The 17095-nt window shown below is 48.0% G+C and overlaps 1 pseudogene; it reads left to right on the forward strand.

Moving 5' to 3' along the window:
• Positions 1–424: 424 nt before the first annotated feature.
• Positions 425–16594, forward strand: LOC123998924 (annotated as a pseudogene).
• The last annotated feature ends 501 nt before the right edge of the window (positions 16595–17095 follow it).

The raw sequence follows: 17095 nt of genomic DNA on the forward strand, positions 1-17095 counted from the left end.
GGTTATTACTGCACCAGCTCAGTCTCTGTCTCTCCTGTTTCTTCCTCCCTGCTAAATGAGCTAAATGTATCCTCCGGGAGAAAGCACCTGTCACCTGACGAGGTCTAATGGCTTTAATGGGGAAAGGAGTAAAGCATTCATAACCGTTAAAAGCCTCGCTTTCCTCCTTCAAACAATGTGATTCTCTATATGATTGGCAGCTCTGGCCGATCAGTATCATGAAATGCTCGCTCGCTCAACTTTCCCAAACATCAGAGCTCCACCTCGTGGCTGCTGTGGGAATGACCGTTGATTAAGCTTCACTCCTAAGATCACTGATGTACATCGACATAGATAAGGTGTTGCTGAGATACAACGTCCTCATCATGGAGAACAGTTGATTATGTTTCTCTCTTCTTCTCTCTCTCTCTCTCTCTAAAATGCCCATCTCTTTCTCTCTATCCCTCAGATCTTTGACAGCGAGCCCAAAGGGGAGGAGGAGATAGAGGTGTGCTTATTGGATATCGCCTACGACGAGATCCCAGAGCGCTACTACAAGGAGTCTGAGGTGAGGAGGTCAAAGGTTAGAAGTCAAGGGTTAGGAATCCCAAGTCACTGTTTCAGCAGCAGTGGACTTCGACAGTCACAATTCTCCATCGTTTTCCAGTATAAGTGTGTACTTGTACACTCACCGGCATGGATTTAAAACCATATGATTGGTGTAAAAGCATTGGCTGGCGTGAGTTTCTACCATTGTTAAACCCATGTTAGAAATTGTGGAAGTGTACTTTTTGGGAGGAGTGGGGGGGTGAGCTCTGGGTGCTAGCAACCTGGTCGTTTCACAAAGTCAGAAAAAGTGTAAGAGGGTGATAACAAAATATCTAAGAGAATACAGTCTTAGAAAAACTGCACATCTAGAACCTAAAAGGGTTCTTTGGCTGACCTCATAGGAGAACCCTTTGAATAACCCTTTTTTTGGTTCCAGGTAGAACTACTTTGGTTCTAGGTTGAACCCTTCTACCTGGAACCAAAAAGGGTTTTCCTATGGGGTCAGCCGAAAACCCGTTTGGAACCCTTTTTTCTAAGAGTGTGTACAAATCCCCATTTCTCTCATATCTCATTTGCTCATTTCTCCTCTCAGCCCTGATGGTCAGCTAGCTGCTAGTTTCATCAGAGAGAGAGACCTCTAGCTGGTCATATCTCCCCTCTCAGCCCTGAGGGTCAGCTAGCTGCTAGTTTCATCAGAGAGAGAGACCTCTAGCTGGTCATATCTCCCCTCTCAGCCCTGAGGGTCAGCTCGCTGCTAGTTTCATCAGAGAGAGAGACCTCTAGCTGGTCATATCTCCCCTCTCAGCCCTGAGGGTCAGCTAGCTGCTAGTTTCATCAGAGAGAGAGACCTCTAGCTGGTCATATCTCCCCTCTCAGCCCCGAGGGTCAGCTAGCTGCTAGTTTCATCAGAGAGAGAGACCTCTAGCTGGTCATATCTCCCCTCTCAGCCCCGAGGGTCAGCTCGCTGCTAGTTTCATCAGAGAGAGAGACCTCTAGCTGGTCATATCTCCCATCTCAGCCCTGAGGGTCAGCTAGCCTCTAGTTTCATCAGAGAGAGAGACCTCTAGCTGGTCATATCTCCCCTCTCAGCCCTGAGGGTCAGCTAGCTGCTAGTTTCATCAGAGAGAGAGACCTCTAGCTGGTCATATCTCCCCTCTCAGCCCTGAGGGTCAGCTAGCTGCTAGTTTCATCAGAGAGAGAGACCTCTAGCTGGTCATATCTCCCCTCTCAGGCCCGAGGGTCAGCTAGCTGCTAGTTTCATCAGAGAGAGAGACCTCTAGCTGGTCATATCTCCCCTCTCAGCCCCGAGGGTCAGCTAGCTGCTAGTTTCATCAGAGAGAGAGACCTCTAGCTGGTCATATCTCCCCTCTCAGCCCCGAGGATCAGCTAGCTGCTAGTTTCATCAGAGAGAGAGACCTCTAGCTGGTCATATCTCCCCTCTCAGACCTGAGGATCAGCTAGCTGCTAGTTTCATCAGAGAGAGAGACCTCTAGCTGGTCATATCTCCCCTCTCAGCCCTGAGGGTCAGCTAGCTGCTAGTTTCATCAGAGAGAGAGACCTCTAGCTGGTCATATCTCCCCTCTCAGCCCTGAGGATCAGCTAGCTGCTAGTTTCATCAGAGAGAGAGAGATCTCCCCCTCAGCCCTAGCTGCTAGTTTCATGGTCTGGTATCTCCCCTCTCAGCCCCAGGGTCAGCTAGCTGCTAGTTTCATCAGAGAGAGAGACCTCTAGCTGGTCATATCTCCCCTCTCAGCCCCAGGGTCAGCTAGCTGCTAGTTTCATCAGAGAGAGAGACCTCTAGCTGGTCATATCTCCCCTCTCAGCCCCAGGGTCAGCTAGCTGCTAGTTTCATCAGAGAGAGAGACCTCTAGCTGGTCATATCTCCCCTCTCAGCCCCAGGGTCAGCTAGCTGCTAGTTTCATCAGAGAGAGAGACCTCTAGCTGGTCATATCTCCCTCTCAGCCCCAGGGTCAGCAGCTGCTAGTTTCATCAGAGAGAGAGACCTCTAGCTGGTCATATCTCCCCTCTCAGCCCCAGGGTCAGCTAGCTGCTAGTTTCATCAGAGAGAGAGACCTCTAGCTGGTCATATCTCCCCTCTCAGCCCCAGGGTCAGCTAGCTGCTAGTTTCATCAGAGAGAGAGACCTCTAGCTGGTCATATCTCCCCTCTCAGCCCCAGGGTCAGCTAGCTGCTAGTTTCATCAGAGAGAGAGACCTCTAGCTGGTCTTGGCTGCCATTAACCATGTTCACTGCTGTGTCCCTGCTCTCCTACACGTTCCATTCTTTTCTATTAATAAGCCTCAGGGAGGGTTGATGTAGGGGTGGATGGAGGGAAGGGGGTGGAGGAATGGAGGAATACATGGCGTTATCTTCCTCAAACAGCCTCTTAAAGCGTCTCACTCCTCTGATCACCAACTGGCTATCTGCCTCTCCATACGTGTGTGTGTGTGTGGGGGGGGGGGTGGTTATACCATGTCTGTTATTAGAGTCAAGGGGACAGCAATGGATCTGTCTTTTATGTTTGACCAGAGGACGGGGATTGTTGCCCTAGCCACCAGATGCTGCTTCCTGGAATACAATACAATGTCAACCAGACTATTTAAGTATATTTGATTTGATCTAAGCCATTTTTAGATCCCTGATACCTGCTGTGTTCAGGAGAGCATAGACTTACTCTTATATGTTGCCAACTGCAGTAACGTTTCACCTGTCATTGTTCAAATGTAAGTACAAAGAGATGATTTTGACAAATGGTCATTGTAACGACGTTCTTCGTTTGTCAAAAGAGAGTCGAACCGAAATGCAGCGTGGTGGTTACTCATGATTTTAATAGAAAAAGTGACACATGAAATAACGATACAAAATACAAAACAACAAACGGAACGTGAAACCTAATTACAGCCTATCTGGTGAAACTACACAGAGACAGGAACAATCACCCACGAAATACAAAGCGAATCAGAGACAACGAGAATCACCTGACTCTGATTGAGAACCGCCTCAGGCAGCCAAGCCTATACAACACCCCTAATCAGCCGCGATCCCAAATACTACAAACCCCAATACGAAAATACAATAACATAAACCCATGTCACACCCTGGCCTGACCAAATATATAACGAAAACACAAAATACAATGACCAAGGCGTGACAGAAACCCCCACCCCCCCTAAGGTGCGGACTCCCAGACGCACCTCAAAACCATAGGGAGGGACAGCTCAGGCTGCTCCGAACAGGCAGGAGGCTCCGGCAGCGCTGTAGAGGAGGAAGGCTCTGATAGCGCTGAACAGGCAGGAGACTCCAGTAGCGCAGAAGGGAAGGAAGGCCCAGGCTGTGCTGAACAGGCGAGGCGCACTGACGGCCTGGTGCGTGGTGCTGGAACTGGTGCTACAGGATCGAGGACACGCACAGGAAGCCTGGTGCGGGAGCTGCTACCGCAGGACTGGTGTGTGAAGGTGGCACAGGATGCACTGGACCGTGAAGGTGTACTGGAGAGCCTGAGAGCAGGACTGGCACAGGACGTGCAAGGCTAGGTAGGTACACAGGAGGCCTGGTGCGTGAGGCTGGCACATTTTTCACCAGCCGACTAACACGCACCTCAGGACGAGTATGGAGCACTGACGCAGGTGCCATTAAATCCCCGACACGCTCCGTCGGACGAATATCGTACCTATAGCACCATGCTAGCAACTCCCTCATTACTCTCTCCTCCACTTTCCCCATTAACTCCTTCACAGTCTCTGCTTCGCTCACCTCTAACACCGGCTCTGTTTCTGGTCTCCCCCTTGGCTCCTCACGATAAACAAGGAGAGTTGGCTCTGGATAGACCGGACCGTGCAGGCGCACTGGAGCTCTTGAGCACCGAGCCTGCCCAACCTTACCTGGCTCGATGCCCACTCTAGCCCGGCCAATACGAAGGGCTGGTATGTGCCGCACCGGGCTATGCACCCGCACTGGAAACACCGTGCGCTCCATAGCATAACACAGTGCCTGCCTGGTCTCTCTAGCCCCCCGGTAAGCACAGGGAGTTTGCGCAGGTCTCCTACCTGGCATAGCCATACTCTCTTTAAGCCCCCCCCCCCCAATAATTTTTTGGGGCTGCTTTTCGGGCTTCCTTGCCAACCGTGTTCCCTCGTATCGTCGGCTCCTATCTCCGGCTGCCTCTGCTCTCCTTAGTGTCTCCACCTGTTCCCATGGGAGGCGATCTCTTCCGGCCAGTATCTCCTCCCAAGTGTAACAACCTTTACCATCCAACACGTCTTCCCATGTCATTCACCGAATAATTCATCCTCCTTTTGCTGTTCCAGCTGTCGCTGCCTGTTTCCACGCCACTCGGTCCGTGTGTGGTGGGTGATTCTGTAACGACGTTCTTCGTTTGTCAAAAGAGAGTCGGACCGAAATGCAGCGTGGTGGTTTCTCATGACTTTAATAGAAAAAGTGACGCATGAAATAACGATACAAAATACAAAACAACAAACGGAACGTGAAACCTAATTACAGCCTATTTTTGTAATTTTTTTATATATATTTTTTATTTATTATCTTCAATACCATTCATTCTTTACAACTCATAATTTACATACATACTCAAATAATGGAATTTTAATTAAACTAATTAAACTAAACATAAACCCCAAACAAAACCTCAGGGGAGCATCTTCCCTCCCCGTCACCCTACAAAATACCTTTCCCTATCTCCCCGTCCCTAATCTATCCCCTTACAAATCTAAATGACACCCAGCCCTAAACCCCCCTTCCACCTCTCCCGAGCAGCATGCTGCCCCCACTTCCTCTCCTCCCTCTTCATCCTGCCCCTCAAATCTCCTTCCACCCTCCTCACTATCCCTTCCACCCCCCAATCTCTCCCTGTCTTCACCATGTTCTGCCTTGCTTCCCACAGCCCCCGTTTAAAGAGACTCATGAGAAGCCAGAGCAGAAACCTGTCCCTATCCGTCCCTCTCGCTCTCCCTACACCCCTCTCTAACCTGGCCCACGTCAATACAAAATCCCCCTTTACCAAACCTAACAACACCCGTGCCCTAGCCCATACTACTCCGGCAAAGGCACAGTCCCAAAAGACATGGCGCACAGTCTCCTCCCTGCCACAAGAGGATCTTGGACAGGGGGGGGATTGCACTAAACTATACCAGTACATGATGGAACGTACCGGCAAGCACTTATGGAGGCTCAACCAATTCAGGTCCTTGAGCCTGTTGTCCAGACCCCGCGCCTGCACTCCCTCCCAGAACACTTCCGAGATGCCCACTACAGGCGCCGGACTCCCTGCCTTTCTGACCTCCTCGTACAGATGCCTGTGATCTAAACCTACTCGGGCAACTTCAACCTCAGGGTGCGCACGCAGCCACTTGGCCGCATGACCAAAGTGCCACGGCAGCTGTTCCGCCCGAGGACCCGTGTTAGACCACACCATTATGCTTCTCGCCTGATACGAGAAGAACACCCGCAGGAGGTAACCGGACGGGTGTATCACTGGCTGTGGAAGCTCCGTTAACAAGAAAGAAACAAAAATTGTGTCCAGCTTGAGGGGGAAATGTGGTACCCCCCTACCTCCCTCCCCGATCGGACAGATCATGCGTGCCCTGGCGACCCACTCGCACCTGCCACTCCACATAAACTGAAACACAAGCCTCACTAGAGGCCTCCTCAGACAAGCCGGCAATGGGTAGATGTATGCCAAATACAAAAGAGACGGCAACACATCCACCTTTAGGACCAGGACTTTGCCCATAAAAGACAAATACCTAGCCTTCCACATTGCTAGCTTCCTCTGTACCACTGCGATACGCATGTTCCAGTTTAGCGTCGCTGAGCCGGAGGTCTCAAAATGGACCCCGAGAATCCTCAGGGCCCCCTCACAGAGAGATAACCCCCCAGGCACATCCGTTCTACCGCGCCATCTTCCGAAAAACTTGACGGAAGACTTTGCATGGTTCAGAACTGCTCCCGACGCTTGGGTGAAATCCCCAAAGATGGCAAGGGACCTTGTCAGGCACCAGTCCTTGCAGAACAGCAAGGAAGTGTCGTCGGCGTACTGCATCATCTTAACACGCAGCCCACCACTTCCAGGGATCAGCAAGCCTTCCACCCCTGTGTCTGCCCTAATGGCAGCCCCCAGAGGCTCCATGTACAGAACGAAGAGGAGAGCCGAGAGTGGGCACCCCTGCCTGACCCCAGATGAGAGGTCAAAAACGTCACCCAAGTGACTATTTACACTAACTCGGCACCCCGCTCCGACTTATAATGTACGAATCCATCCTATAAACTTCTCCCCAAATCCTAATCGACCTAACACTCTGAATAAAAAGGATCTATTCACGAGATCAAAGGCTTTTGCCTGATCTAGCGTTGCTACCATTAAAGGCAGTCCTCTATCTTCAACCCAAGCGATGGAGTCCCTGATTAACTGTATGTTCCATCTAATAGAGCGGCCCTCTACCCCAGCACGTCTGATCCTCATGGACGACGTAGGGAAGGGCTGTGCGCAACCGGTCTGCTAAAACCTTTGATAGTAGCTTGTAATCTACACACAGCATGGTCAACGGCCGCCAGTTGCCAAGGTCTGTTACTTCTCCCTTCTTATATAAAAGCGACAGCACACCAACAGCCATTGATCCCCCCGGGACCCCCGTCTCAAGGATGGCCTTCAAGACTTCGAGGACCACTGGTCCAACTATACCCCGAAACTTGAGATAAAACTCAGCCGGCAGCCCATCCATCCCAGGCACCTTCCCTTTTCCCATCCTCCTAAGAGCGCTCTCAACCTCTTCTAGTGAGATCTGGGCCTCCATCACTTCTCTAATGTCCTCCGGCAACTGCCTCGACAAGTGTTCTAAAAACACATTTCCCTGCTCTACATCTATTTCCCTTTCCTTAAATAAACCTTGGAAATGATCAGTTGTCACCCTGACCATATCCTCTGGTTCTCTAACTATACTACCATTTTCTTCCCTAACACCATGCATTACCTTCCTACTCTGTCTGGCCCTAACCAACTTAAAGAACATAGCAGAAGAAGTCTCATTATGTTCTAGAAAGCCACTATGCTCACACTCCAGGAAAGCTCGAGCCTTCCGCTCCTGCAACTCCCTGAGCTGCGCCTTTAGGTTTGCGGATCTCTCCCAGTCAAGCGACCCGCCGAGGTTGCCTGCCTCATATTCGAGTTCAATTAGCCTTTGGATACGATCCACCTCCCTCCTCTCCTCCCTTTTTTTCCTCTTGCAATACCCTATTATAAAAGCCCTAATCCTCACCTTAACTAATTTCCACCACTCTAACACCCCCTCGCACATGGACCGGAGGCCTTCAAGCCTCCAAAAGAAACCATAAAACCCGTCAACAAAAGCCTGCTCCTCCAGCACATCCCGATCTAACTTCCAGTACCCCCTACCAAAGAGGCAGACTGGCGACCCCACCTGCAGGAGCACCCCGTCGTGATCCGAAAAGAAAACAGGCAACAGCCGCCCAGACAACTTACCCAAAAACCTGGGTACAAAAATATAGTCGAGCCTCCGCTCAAGCCCCCTGGAGTCGCGCCATGTAGGACCGTCCATTTTCGGAGTAGTGTGCAGACCACCATCTACCAGACCATTGCAAGCCATTAGCCCGGCAATGGCGCCTGCACTGCTATCCCCCCCTCTTCCTAAATCTGTATTAAAATCCCCCCTATCACTAATTTCCTATTTGTGACACACAGGGGCGTCAGACAGTCCACCATCTCCCTCCTGTCTGCCACCACCTGTGGCCCATACACCACCACTAATCTAAATTTACAATCCCTATAACCCTCCCCTGCATTACCACAAAAGAATCCTCCACTTTTACCTCCCTGTGCCCACACAAAATCCCTACCCCCGATGAGTGCACCCCCCAATACCCCAAACCTTCCTCCATCTCACCATCCCAGGATGCAGGAATAGTGTTTGGCTCCGGGGTGCCCTGCACCCTAGGTCTACCCCCACAATCCTCCCCCTCCCCAGTGTTGTAGCTGGTTTGGAAAAAAATTGGGGAGGCTGAGTCCCCAAACAAAAAACTCCCCACCTCCTCCTGTACCCAGTCCTGAGTCTTGTTAGGTGTGTCCCCACCCAACAGAAGTTGAGGGCCTGGGGAAACCAGCAGCAACCCAGAGGTTTCTCCCACCCCCATCACCCTCTTGGCCATCCCCTCCCTCTCACTGTCGGCCAATCGCACCCTCCTCTTCATTCTCTTCTTTGGTGATGGCGGCAGTGGAGAGATACCACCCTCCCCCCCCGCCAGCTCCTCCACCATACCCCTCATCTCTTCTACCAGGGCACTTTCCTCCCAGTCCACTTGCTCTTCCACCGTCTCCTTCTCCACCACTCCTCCCTAGCTTTCTTCTCTCTCTGCTCCTCCACTCTGTTGCCTTCTTCCGCCGCTTTTCCTGGTTCTCCTACTCCCGTGCCTTCCGTTTCCTTCTCTCTTCCATCCACCGCTTCTTGCTCCTCCTCCTTCCTTGTGGCCTTCCCCAAACTGTGCACATAAAATAGCTTATATACACCTACCCCCCCCCCCACACACACACACACACTCACCTCTGACCCAACCTAACCAAACGTTATAACGCGTCTCATCTGCAATCACGTAAAGTGCCTCCAGGTTTCTCCTCCTCGTGTGTGTGTGTGTGTGTGTGTGTGTGTGTGTGTGTGTGTGTGTGTGTGTGTGTGTGTGTGTGTGTGTGTGTGTGTGTGTGTGTGTGTGTGTGTGTGTGTGTGTGTGTGTGTGTGTGTGTGTGTGTGTGTGTGTGTGTGTGTGTGTGTGTGTGTGTTTCTGTGTGTTTCTGTGTGTGTTTCTGTGTGTGTGCGTGCGTGTGAGACGCATCCCTTCTCACCATCCCAACACTGAGACACCTGACCTTGCTAATGAGCATTACAGTCCCCAGGGAGGTGTGATTAATTCATGCGTAATGGGTACTGTTTGTAATGAGAACCCCCCAGCGGGCTGCTCCAGGCTGAGCTCTCCATGAGACTTGTACCCACCTGGTACCTACCATCCATTCTGCTGGACAAAGAAACATGGTTCATTCATACTTGTCAGAATGTTTACTGCAAAACTCATTGGGTCAGGAATTGAATTGCATTCCTGTATAGAGACAAAACAATGAGGTGAGACAGTGGCACTAAGCTCATGAGGTATGTGAAAGTTATATTATTCAATGTCACTATGTCAAAAGATGTCCAACATTGGATGTACCAATCCCGGTCTGTAGCTTTAATAGTGTCCATACTGTGTTTCCATGGTTCCCTGTAGGACTTGCGGTACTTTAAATCAGAGAAGACAGACCGGGGTGTTCTGCAGGAGGGCTGGATCGACAACCAGGAACCCATCATGTGCTCCTACAAACTGGTGACAGTCAAGTTCGAGGTTTGGGGTCTTCAGACACGGGTGGAGCAGTTTGTACACAAGGTCAGTCCAGTTATGTCCACCCACCATTTCTGTATTCACACACACAATTCAATTTAGCCCACCCCTACCTTTACCCCTGTTCCCCCTCTGAGCTGTCCCTCTCCTTGCCTAAGGGTCTCTTTCCCTAACATCACACACAGCATTACTCATACAGGGACAAACATGGCTAACATTAACTGGTGGAGGAGTGGAAGAAAGACAGAGAACTGAACTCTTCACTAAGTCTTCATCCTTTCCTCTCTGACTCATCCTCTCTGACTCACTAAGTCTTCTAACCTCCTTTCCTCTCTCTCTGACTCACTAAGTCTTCTAAGTCTCCTTTCCTCTCTGACTCACAAAAGACCCACCTGTCCTCTCACTAAGTCTTCTAGCTTCCTTTCCTCTCTGACTAACCTGTCCTCTCACTAAGTCTTCTAGCTTCCTTTCCTCTCCTGTCCTCTCACTAAGTCTTCTAGCTTCCTTTCCTCTCTGACTCACCTGTCCTCTCACTAAGTCTTCTAGCTTCCTTTCCTCTCTGAACCTGTCCTCTCTAAGTCTAGCTTCCTTTCCTCTCTGACTCACCTGTCCTCTCACTAAGTCTTCTAGCTTCCTTTCCTCTCTGACTCACTAAGTCTTCAGCTTCCTTTCCTGTGTCCTCTCACTAAGTCTTCTAGCTTCCTTTCCTCTCTGACTCGCCTGTCCTCTCACTAAGTCTTCTAGCTTCCTTTCCTCTCTGACTAACCTGTCCTCTCACTAAGTCTTCTAGCTTCCTTTCCTCTCTGACTCACCTGTCCTCTCACTAGCTTCCTTTCCTTTCTCTGACTCGCCTGTCCTCTCACTAAGTCTTCTGCTTCCTTTCCCTCTCTAAGTCTTCTAGCTTCCTTTCCTCTCTGACTCACCTGTCCTCTCACCTAAGCTTCCTTTCCTCTCTGACTCACCTGTCCTCTCACTAAATCCTCTCTAGCTTCCTTTCCTCTCTGACTAACCTGTCCTCTCACTAAGTCTTCTAGCTTCCTTTCCTCTCTGACTAACCTGTCCTCTCACTAAGTCTTCTAGCTTCCTTTCCTCTCTGACTCACCTGTCCTCTCACTAAGTCTTCTAGCTTCCTTTCCTCTCTGACTCACCTGTCCTCTCACTAAGTCTTCTAGCTTCCTTTCCTCTCTGACTCGCCTGTCCTCTCACTAAGTCTTCTAGCTTCCTTTTTCTGACTCACCTGTCCTCTCACTAAGTCTTCTAGCTTCCTTTCCTCTCTGACTCACCTGTCCTCTCACTAAGTCTTCTAGCTTCCTTTCCTCTCTGACTCACCTGTCCTCTCACTAAGTCTTCTAGCTTCCTTTCCTCTCTGACTCGCCTGTCCTCTCACTAAGTCTTCTAGCTTCCTTTCCTCTCTGACTCACCTGTCCTCTCACTAAGTCTTCTAGCTTCCTTTCCTCTCTGACTCACCTGTCCTCTCACTAAGTCTTCTAGCTTCCTTTCCTCTCTTCCTGTCCTCTCACTAAGTCTTCTAGCTTCCTTTCCTCTCTGACTCACCTGTCCTCTCACTAAGTCTTCTAGCTTCCTTTCCTCTCTGACTCACCTGTCCTCTCACTAAGTCTTCTAGCTTCCTTTCCTCTCTGACTCGCCTGTCCTCTCACTAAGTCTTCTAGCTTCCTTTCCTCTCTGACTCACCTGTCCTCTCACTAAGTCTTCTAGCTTCCTTTCCTCTCTGACTCACCTGTCCTCTCACTAAGTCTTCTAGCTTCCTTTCCTCTCTGACCCACCTGTCCTCTCACTAAGTCTTTCTTTCACTCTTCTTTCTTTCCTCTCTTTACCTTCTCTCACTGTCCTTCTCTCTCCATCTCTCAGTCTCTCTCTCTTCCTCTCCTCTCTGACTCCCTGTCCTCCCTCCCTCCTTCCTTTTTCTCACTCTCCCTCTTTACCTTCCTTGTCCTTCTCTCTCCATCCTCAGGTTATCCGTGACGTCCTGCTCTAGGACACAGACAAGCCTTTGCCTGGGTGGATGAGTGGATTGGTGAGTTTGCATCTTGTCTCTGTCCCAGTTAGTTGACATGTACGCTCAGATGTGAGCTAGCTTGTTTATACTGTGTGTATATATATATTATTATTATTATTACATTTTTAAAATGTATATTTCATAGTATTTGTATTTTAGTGAGTACGGAGATGGAGAGGGGGGAGATGCAGACTAGTGCTGGGGCCAGGATTCTTACCCACACTGAGGGGTGACGTGTATGTGCTGCAGTGGCCCAGTTACCTGCTAGACCAGCCTCTGGCGCATAATTACTATCTACTTCTATGTGACCATGATCTTCGCTCTGCCTAATGTAGGACTTGGGCCACGGCACCAAGCACTGCTACTATCTATTATCTGTATATTTCAGTTTGTGTTCATTTGTCTGTTTCCTGAAAGCTATCTCAAAATGTCAGTAACTCATCTATACAATCATTGATTTGTGTTAATAACCATTATTTTGTAATGATGTTTTTAGTCTGAGAATTTCTTGTCTAAATATGTCTTCAGTGTTTCATTGATTTGCTTCACTGTTTCAACGTGAGCAAACGGTTTATAAAATGGATCTGTGTGGCCAGGATGGTCAAACACAAGGTACACTGCAATAAGACCTGAGCTCAACACTACAGTATTTCAAATAGCTTAAATGGTTGCTTTAACCTGCCTGGAGGCCCAGGTGGGCGGGGTTTGTATTTCCAATACTTTTTTATTCGTTCCAATGCAACAGGCTCAATCAACCACAGCTTCACTATTTCAAATCATTTCTAACAGTATTTGAATGCAGATCTGACTGAAACTACACTTCTCACCCTGTTGTTACATTTGTTAGCAGCCTTTTATTTTAGGAAAAAAGACAATTGATAGGCCAGACCACTATTTTGTACATTTTGAATTATGTACTTAACTTTGTGTTTGTGAAAAGCTGACGCATCACGATTCTCATGGAGAAGGAACATAAACATTCTTTAATTATAACAATAATGATTCATTATTGATTGATTCAGTATTTATAAATGTTATTTTTAATCCCAGGCCCCAGTCCCCGTCAATGTAAATAAGAATTTGTTCTTAACTGGCTTGCCTAGTTAAATAAAGGTTCATTAAAAATATATATATAAAGCCCATTTCTCACAACCAATACGCTTTCTCACTGACCTTCATCAGAGAAGCTCCCACTTGAGATGTATCCACTGCAAGATAATGATTCAGAGAGTCTGCACACAGGTACAGAGAGCACTTGACTCAGTACTGTATGGGTCATAAGATGAGAGAACGTGACAGTATGCCAAGAGTCAGTAGCTATTTTATTTGGGTCTTACGGAGCCTGGCTTTAACGATAGAGGAACATTTAAGACCACACGAGCCTGCTCTTTATCCCTATTCACATACAACATGAACTAGTATACAGTACATAATTAGCACAGTCAATACACTATAGCCTTAGGTCAATCTAGATTGCATTGTTCCCCTTCCTCCAAGAGCTGTGGGAGATTCAGTGAAAGTGGCTGTATCACTGGAGGCCACTGAGGGGAGGACGGCTCATAATAGTGGCTGGAACGGAGTGAATGGAATGCATCAAACACATTTGATACAATACCACCAATTCTACTCCAGTCATTACCACGAGCCTGTCCTCCCCAATTAAGGTGGCACCAACCTCCTGTGGGCTGTATATCATCTGGGTCATATTAATTTAGCACCAAACAGAAGAAAATCAACTGAATCAGAGGGACTACCTGTCCAATAAGAAAAACAAGTTTTGATTTTCTGTTGCAAAACATTTTCAAATGTTGTGTGCCCTAAACGAACATGGCCATGCTGTCCAGCAGTGGTCCTTCCCTCCATCCTTGCATTGTGGTTTTCCACAGCCTACATTACTAAGGTTTGTCAAATAATATTCCTGAGAGCGTGTATCTTATACCATAAACCACCACTATATCAAACCACCCTGTGTCCACCCACTAATGCGCTGCTCCACTTCACATTAAAGGCCCAGTGCAGTCAAAAATGTGATTTTCTGTGTTTTATATTTATTTCCACACTCTTACCAAAAAATGGTTCCAAAAGGGTTCTTCAGTTGTCCCCATAGGAGAACCCTTTTTGGTTCCAGGTACAACCTGTTTTGGTTCTAGATAGAACCATTTTTGATTACGTGGTCCATCTGTAGCTCAGTTGGTAGAGCATGGCGCTTGTAACGCCAGGGTAGTGGGTTCGATCCCGGGACCACCCATACGTAGAATGTATGCACACATGACTGTAAGTCGCTTTGGATAAAAGCGTCTGCTAAATGGCATATATATATATATTACATGTAGAAAGGAACCAAAAGAGTTTTACCTGCAACCAAAAAGTGTTCTTCAAAGGGTTCTCCTATGCGGACAGCCGAAGGACCCTGTAAGGTTTTATATAGCATCTTTTTTCCAAGAGTTTGTGAGGTTGAAATAATACTGTTAAATTCTGAACATTATGATAATTCCCTTTTAGTGTTGGAGCTATCAAAAAGTATTCCATTTTGTAAGAGCTATCTAAAATGTCCGCCTGTTTTGATGGGATGGAGTTTTGGCCTGCCTGGTGACATCACCAGGTGGTAAATGAGTTCATAGACTGATAAGAAAGAGAGTTCCAAACCTCTCTGCCAATAACAGCTGGTTTTTCTCCCATCTCAGACCACTCCCAGACATTCCTATAAAAAATTATTGCTTGAGAAATTGTTCTTTGCTAAGATACAATGTTTGTTTCTATTTTACCATTTTAATTTAAATCAATCACAGTAAGGTACTTAATTGTTCCCCCAAAATGATTTGATATTAAGATAAAAAAATTCTGCATTGGGCCTTTAACCTATATCCATACCTGCCCAGTACGTACTCTATCTCACCATGGAGCTGCTTTCCCAGAGCCAGGTAAAGTATTTGATTTAAATACTTCTCAATTGAGAATCTCAATTGAAGGTGCAAGTGTTTGTCACTAATGGTTAACTACCCGCAGACGACGCCAACTTCCTCAGCTCTTTATGGTTGTGACCACCTGACCTCTTGCCGACCCTTCCCACAAGACCTTGCTCCTCCTGCACCAAGTGCCCTAGCTAGCTAACAGGTGGCGTGGTGGTGGTCTGGAACATCTCCACAGATATAACTTGGGATGATGTGTAGGAGTACCAGAAACACGTACATTAGAGTTGGCCATGTCCAACAACCACAGCATAGCACAGCATAAACTCACCTGCCACCCACCGCCATCACTGGACATGGTAGAGAGCCTTGTGACAGCCAGCCGTATGTCTTCACTCTTCCTTCACTGTTTCTCTGTCTGCTTTTGACTCATCTCCCTCTTCCTCTCTGACTCATTTCATGTCATCCATTCAAACGCACTCAAACGTTCATGCAGTGTCATTGACTGAATCAAACTTCATGCTTTGTTTGTCCTACCGGAACAGCACAGAACACGTGTACGGACCCAAACACACACACACACACACACATACACAAGCACATACACACACACACACAAGTGAGCAAGTCACTGTTAGAATTTCACTGTTAGTCTACACATGTTTTTTACAAAGTATGTGATGAATTTGATTTTATTTGGCACACTCACACACGTACACACACACACACACACACTTGTGAGCGAGGATGATGACTGTGTTACTGTGTCTCCTTTGGAACACACACAACTGATTATGAATTCAGATTTGTGTTCAGAGCAGGGAACATCCTTTCATGTATTGCTTGTATTCATCTCCAAGAGCCTTTGAAATGGAAGCTCTTTTAAATGCAACAGGTGAAGTCAGATACGTACTTACTGTATAATGTAATTGTGTTATTACACTACAATGCTAAGACATACAGTAGATGTCATGGGGTTGAAATGTATTCCTCTCTCTCCCCCCCTGAAGAAATGACCATGGACGAGGTGAGAGAGTACGAGCGGGCCACCCAGGAGGCCACCAACCGTAAGATCGGCCCCTTCCCCCATCCATCTCCATCACCGAGACCCCCTTGGCCTCAGTGGCCCGCAACGGGCCCTCCAGCGCCCCCTCCACCCCCTCTCCACGGAGCCTCCAGAGTACCTCTCCGTGCCCAAGGACCGACCCAGGAAGAAGTCAGCCCCAGAGACCTTGACCCTCCCCGACCCCAATCGCAGGGACTCAGGTTTCAGGCTGGCTAGCATCTTCTCCTGGGGCTCAACCCCTAGCCCCCAGCCTGAATGAGAGGGGAACCCATAGGTGTGGTATACACCTATCTACATTCAGGGAGTGGCCATTTTGTCCCCTAGACAATTTATGTAAAAGGGAGTGTTGTTCACAGACCTCCTGTAACTTGGTGGTGTGGTAAACACCTCTCCACAGACAGTTGCTGGTATCACCCTGAAGCCAGCTACTGTCACCAACTAACTGTGTCTTGGTCTGCTTTTGCAGAGAGAGAGTCAGTCTGATCACCACGCAACACTTGGAGAGGAGTCTCAAGGCACACACCAAATACATGTACGCGCAAACACACACACACGCACACACACACACACACACACACACACACACACACACACACACACACACACACACACACACACACACACACACACACACACACACACACACACACACACACACACACACACACACACACACACACACACACACACACACACACACACACGAGTGTCTTTAAAAACCTCTTGAACCTCTCCATTGGTCTCATCAAAACACAGCAAAATCTACCAGCCAGAAAGCTCATGTGGAGGTCAATTATAGTTTGATTTAATTTAGTTCACATTCCTCTGAATACTTTGCTTCTCTTCAGTGTCTCAGTCCTCTTTCATCTCAGTTGATACTGTATCTCAGGGTTTGTTACCTAGATACACAGAGATCTGATAAATAGACTCTTCAATCAGCACACTCAATCTTTCTTCATATGGATATAAATGTGTGGGATGATCAAACTCATTTCCTCGTCTTGCAGTCAAGCCCTCTTATTGGTTGGAAATTGACGCCATGTAATTTCAGATGTAATTGTATGTTGGTTGTTATTCATGGTTTGTTGTAGGTCGCTGTGAACAGAGTAAAACGGTGGATTTCAGGAGTGTTATTTTATCCTGTGTTTTGTAAATATGTATATTTAAGAGTTATCTATTG

Source organism: Oncorhynchus gorbuscha, linkage group LG16, assembly GCF_021184085.1.
Source record: "Oncorhynchus gorbuscha isolate QuinsamMale2020 ecotype Even-year linkage group LG16, OgorEven_v1.0, whole genome shotgun sequence".
Lineage (NCBI taxonomy): Eukaryota > Metazoa > Chordata > Actinopteri > Salmoniformes > Salmonidae > Oncorhynchus > Oncorhynchus gorbuscha.